Genomic DNA, 6,645 nt, shown 5'->3' with positions numbered 1-6,645 from the left:
TTGCTCCAAGACGAAGCACTGACATCTGGCATGCCCCCTCCAGACTGCTCTGTGTGTGTGTGTGTGTGTGTGTGTGTGTGTGTGTGTGTGTGTGTGTGTGTGTGTGTGTGTGTGTGTGTGTGTGTGTGTGCGTGCGTGCGTAAGTGCGTGCGTAAGTGCGTGCGTAAGTGCGTGCGTGCGTGCGTGCTGCATGTTTGTGAGTGAGAGAGAACATTTGGTACAACATGAAGGGATTGGAAGGGTGGGAGTTCAACGATGAGTGTGCTTGCACTGAGCCTTGACTGTGTTTATGAGCGTGAAACTGGCCGCGTGCAATAGAGCAGCAGCCTGGTTTATCCATCTGCACTTCACCCACACGGTCAGCAGAGAGCGGTTGAGTTAATGGGATTGAGGGCCGCTTTGTCTCATGAGAGCATGGTTTTCAGACGGAGAATATGGCACTTTAAGACAGGGGAGACGCCGATTAGGTTGACACAAAAACATGCGGCCTGGTCGTAGATGCAACAACCTGAGAGAGTTTGTGAGACATGAGAACTGCGGTGGGGGCCGGAGGTGCCGTGCCAGAAGACAAACTAAAAGCGGAACATGCACTTCTCTCTCGCCCTCAGCCTGGGGATCTCAGTACTCAGCTGCACCACGTCTTGTTATGAGTCTGTCTAACCACTTCCTCATGCTGCTGGCAGAGAGGTCAGGGTTCACTCAGCTCCTCTGACAGGCTGCAATAACAAGAAGGCTGCAAACGAGAACTCTCTTTCATTTTCTCCTTTCAGCCACTAACTCTTTTATTCTACCCATAACCCTCCTTCCTCTATGGATTCGACACAGAGGTGGCAAGCAAATGAAGGTCAAAAACAACAAAATAAATGTTAAATGAACCTAAAAGTAACAGATTTTGAAACAGCAGTCATACAAGAAGCAGGATATGTTGCAAAAAAAATGATGAAATGCTATTAGTTAATGACAAAAACGACAATGGCAACCCTGATGGATGCGGGTTCCCCTGATCTAAAACCCCTCACATTGAAACACCATCTTCTCTGAGGTGTCAGTCCACTCACACTGTTGCTGTAAAAAGGGATCTCAGCTACATGAGGCACTGAACCGATGTGAGCATGCTGCCCTCTGCTGGTTAAAACTGATGTTGCAGCTCTACTGAACACCACAGTGCATACGCATAAACTCAACCAAACATAACAATACTGCATGTATGTTTTATATATTTTGTATGTTTATTTTATTAAAATTTTAATTGTTTCCTTCGCTATCTCGTTTAATTTAATTTCAAACCTTTATTTAATCAGATTGGTCCCATTGAGATCATAAATCTCTTTTTCAAGGCAGACCTGCAGCATAGTTCCACATGAAACGTAAAACAATAAAGGACATGAATTGCACTGTTGGTGTCCTTGTTATTTTTCTCTCGATAAAGCTTTATTTTATCTGCCATGTCATAAGTGTGTGTGTGTGTGTGTGTGTGTGTGTGTGTGTGTGTGTGTGTGTGTGTGTGTGTGTGTGTGTGTGTGTGTGTGTGTGTGGTATATACAATAAATATGTAACTTTTAGTACATGGTTCATTTAACATGGACATCCAATACTGGAGTTGAAAGTTGACATTTGTATTCAAGAGGGCATTTACAAAACCTAATAACTTTGGTGAAGGTATCATATATATTTTGCTCATTGCACCAGTTTGGACTTAACCTTTTTAAAGCTGTTTACAGTTTTCCCTTCAATTGGAGTTGATTTAGACAGTTTTAGGTTGAAGATCTGATGAAGCCCAAAGTATTTCTTTATTTTATCTGCAAGGTCCATACTTTGAACTTTTTCTATGCCTTTACTTTATCTCACTGTTCTCTTTATTAACATATACATTTGTGTGTCTCTATTTGAATTTGAATTAACAATGGTCTATCTGAGCTTGTTGTAAAAATGTGTTGAGTAGACACATTGCAGAGAGTTTGCGATTGTTCCCGCCACTACTTGTGCTGGTAATAGGGTTGAATCATTCTCTCTCTGTTGACCCTCACATTGTGTCCACGAGTGTATTCAGAAAATATTTAACCCACTATTTCAATATATTGTTGCACTGAACGGATACAATTACAACTCAAAACAGGTCAAAGTTCACACTGACAGCAATACACCCACGAGTACAAAACAATAATGCCTCCCACATGTGTCCGAGGGCCACGCTGCAAACACCCCCGTCTGTAACACATTAGAGTGTATGTTCCTATAAATCACCGGCAAACTGTGTGAAAGCACTTGTGGTCGAGAGGAACAATATGGAGAAAATATAGACAGTGTGCTGGTGCAGCTTTTTTTTACTTGCTGTTTGAAGTTGTTTCCAGTTTGTTTGTATAAACTTTAACGATTAGGTGTACCAAACCTTTTTATCATCGATTTATTTTAATACCGTATTTAAAATATGAAACATATGATATTACAACCACCCTTCAGGATATTCTCCACCAAATCAAATCCAAATCCATCAGTGAGTGTGTTTAAATTGACCTGAGGTTTATCCTGGTTTTGATCAAATAGGGATATGTTTTTAAATGGATTAACAGGATGCTGATACCCATGTAAGCTGTGATTGATAACAAATGCTTGACCTCTATTTTTTAATACCAAGCAAAAAACTTTGTTCCACCTCACATTTCAAAACACAGAACATTCAAAACCTCTAAAAATAGGTAACCCTAACTTATTCAAATTGAATTGGGGGTTAACCTTTATACTTCAATTCCCACTTACCTAAAAAAACAACAACAATGCGAGAGTCAACCTCCTCCTCACCTTGACAAAACACTGTCTCAAATTATAGACAGTAATTGGGCTGTTGGGCTGTTATAACCCATCAGATTCATAAGGGGAATATTAAACAACTATTAATAACTACAATTGTCATGCTCATCTTGAGCAGAACTCACATTAAGCAGACAGTGACGATCAAGTAAAATGGACAGCGACAACAAAAAGCAGATGCAGTGTGGTGAAGAAAGACTGCTGGAAGTAGTTTTATCACTCCAGCACAGGACCAGATGTTTACATTTGATCTTCCTGCAATTCACAATCCCAGGGGGAGCGTGTTGGTATTAATAGGTTCGAGAGGTTCGAGAGGTTTGTGTGTGTGTGTGTGTGTGTGTGTGTGTGTGTGTGTGTGTGTGTGTGTGTGTGTGTGTGTGTGTGTGTGTGTGTGTGTGTGATATAAGTGGGTCAGAGATGGGGTTCCAGGGAAGCTGTGATAGGTGAGCAGGCGAGCTTGGAGGTGTGTTTGCACATTTCTGGGGAAGGTGTCCATCTGAATGTCTTTGACCTCTCAGGTTGAATTCAATATTTGTTGTGTGGATGATTCATTAACATTTCCCTTTGGTCTCGCCAAGGGAACAGTAAATTGGCCAGGGGAAAGCTCTCTCTGAAGTGAGGCCATGAAAGTCAGATCTGTGAGATGCCTGCCTGCTAACACACACACCTTGCATGAATGTACTCTCTCACACACACACACACACACACACACACACACACACACACACACACACACACACACACACACACACACACACACACACACACACACACACACACACACACACACACACCTCTCTGCAGCTCATCAAAGCCAACTAACCCTGATCAGGTGAACAGGAGCACTTCCCATGAGATTACAAACTGGAATGCAGGAAACATCCAATCAGTGTGAATTTGCATCAAAGACACACGAGTCATCGCCCAACAACGCTGAGATCACAGCAAACGCTTCGACGCGCTGACATTCTGAAGACAGCACGCTGTATTCAAACTTGTGTTGAATGCAATTAAATGATGTTACACAGTGGGGGTGGACGTAATAAGGGGAGAGTGACGAGGTTTGTCTTTTTCAGAGTCTGTGATTAAAGGAGAATGCTATTCACTGTTTAGAGAACATCACAACAAACAATTAGGATTTCATCATTTATTTATCTTGTAGTTTTTTTCCAGGCAGTAAACTGAATCTCCTATATTTGGTCCACCTGTCGCATTATCGCCAGGAAACACTTTTAAGCAGCACAAATCCAGACTCTATTACATCTATTATATTTTCATGCAACCTGATCAAGCCAAATCAGAAATTGGCTTGATATGGACCTTTACACAAGATGATATCAGAATCAGAATCGGTTTTTAGTAGTTAAGTTAAGTTAAGTAGTTAAGTAGGTTAACACATAAGAGGAATTTGCTTTGGTATATGTGGTGCATACAAAGACATAGAAAGAAGCAAAACAAAATAAAAATAGGACTGTTATGACAGCTATTTTAAAAAACTATTTTGAGACTATTCTAACAAATTAACAATATTTTCATATGACATATACTATATAAAGTGGAGAGCTGTGCTGATTTAAAAGAGGTAGTGTGGAGAAGAAATGTGCAACATATGCAGGATTTAACATTTGAAAAAGAACATGATATTGTTTAATTCACTTTTATTTGGCAAAAGTTACCCTTTTTTCATTCAGTTGAAGCATTGTTGACTAAAGCATTATTGACTTAAGATTACCAAATGTGGAAAAAAGGAAGGAATGAACACAGATGTTTTACAGCCTGTTTACATGTTGTGAGCTCCTGCCCAAAGGAAAGTTTCCTTTTATGTGTCTAATGAGATGGTGTGACATGTTTAAGTTGTTCAGCTTTAAAGCCCCGGCTCCATCCTATAAAGTTGATTTGAAGCCACACGGAATTAATATCTAGGATCCAACATGACGATAACTCAGCAAGCGAACCCACGGCCCAGACCTGGGAGAGACTTTGAGTGTTTGACCTTTTGACCTCCAGGCTACCGAAATCCCAGCTCTGGTCTGCTGAGGAAATGAACCCCTGAACCACTATATCATCATCATCATGCTACTACAAAGCAGCACTAAAAGCTAATTCATGTTGGGCAAGAGGCTGCAAATTAGGCAAGAGTTAGACACTTTAAATTAGTCTGTTACTCAGATCAAGAACTTCTGTCATGTTTGTGAAATGTACTAACACAAATCATCCGTCCAATTATCCAGTGATACATGACCGTGTTATTTCCTGTGTGCTTTTTTTTTTAAAAACAAAAAATAGATAACCTTTTTTCAAGCGCCTACTCATTACACAGATGTTTGCTGCATATATTAAAGTATGATACACTTTGAGATATGCCTTATTGCTTACTTTCCGAAAGTTAGATGAGAAAATGTATCCCACACTTATGTCTGTGCATTTAAAATGCAGCTGAAGCCAGGAGGTTAGTCGCTTAGCCTTGCATACGCATCACTGCTCCCAGCTGTTGTTTGCCAAGAAACAGCACATAACCGAACAACATGATGTTTTTAGGTAGATTGTATTATGCTAACCAATGGCTGTAGCTTCACATTTACCCTCCACACATGAGTATAAACAATCTGCTTATCCGTCTCGCTGTTTTTTTGCCAAATAGGTTTGCATGTACAGTGAATTTCCTTTTGTGTAAAATAAATAATTATGTACTCCATGGTGATTTCTGATGAAAAGTCATGTGTGTTGTCCGCAGCTCGTCCCTTAGATAGTCCCTTGATCCTCCTTAGCAATGGTCATGTTCTCCCTGGCAACGGAATAGAGTATTCAATAATCATAAATATAAATACAGAATAAAAAATAAGTTTAAAACTTTATTATTTTAAGCACCTTCTTTCGTGAACTATGTGACATGCAACACACATTGTGATCTTTTCACTAATTAAAATGTACTGACTGACTGCAGGTGATTAGCTTAGCTTAGCATGCAGACTGAAAACGTGAAACAACGCCTATTTAATCTCTTGTTTGTTTAATTCATACACAAACATAAATATGGTTTACAGTGAGATACATATTTCTAAACATTCAGTTTAATGGTGGGTTTAAGTGCCAAAAGGTTTTTAAACTTATAAGTTCAAATATTTCTCCCAAATAGAGCCTCAAAGAGCCTAAATATCCAGACCACTCAATTCTCCATCTCCATATTAATCCTGAGTAACATGTACCAGTTAGTGTTTCCTGTATCACTGAGCCACCCTTTGTGTCAGCGGTCTGTTTCGGCTGAACTGACTGCCTAGCCAGCGTGCCATCCCAAGATACCACAACTTAAAACCGCGCAGCAACCAAACGCCAACATAAAATCAGCGTCAGGCCTCCAGACCCATAGTTTTTCATCCAGTCCTCATCATGGAATCAAGCAGGCCTTTTCCAACCGCACTAACAAGCTCAAGCTAACACCCCCAGGCATGGCCCGACGTCTTTAAGATGATTGAAGCAGCCAGAAGCGGCCTCAGCCATGTTTCCAAGCACCAAGCAACCCCAAAAGCCTTATCCTATTAAACCACATACACCGTCTCATGTGTTGCGCCACAAACAGACATGCAAAACTGGGCCGATTTTCCGTTTGAGAGCGAGAGGATTGTTGTGAAAGAAGCGGTGGGCAGGATGACAGTCAGAGATGTGGCGGTTTGGGCTCCATCTGTTTCTCGCTAAGTCAATGAAGGGAGGAAGAAAAAGCTGAGCAGATACACTAAGCATTAGCGGTTAACCAACTACTAATGAGGGGAAAAAGAAAAACATTGAACTCAGATGAAACCATTTAGCATACAGCGGTGAACAGTATCCTAACTGGGTTTC

Source organism: Notothenia coriiceps, unplaced genomic scaffold (genome assembly GCF_000735185.1).
Source record: "Notothenia coriiceps isolate Sejong01 unplaced genomic scaffold, NC01 NC01_scaffold00016825, whole genome shotgun sequence".
NCBI lineage: Eukaryota > Metazoa > Chordata > Actinopteri > Perciformes > Nototheniidae > Notothenia > Notothenia coriiceps.
Note: the sequence above shows the minus strand (reverse complement) of the source record.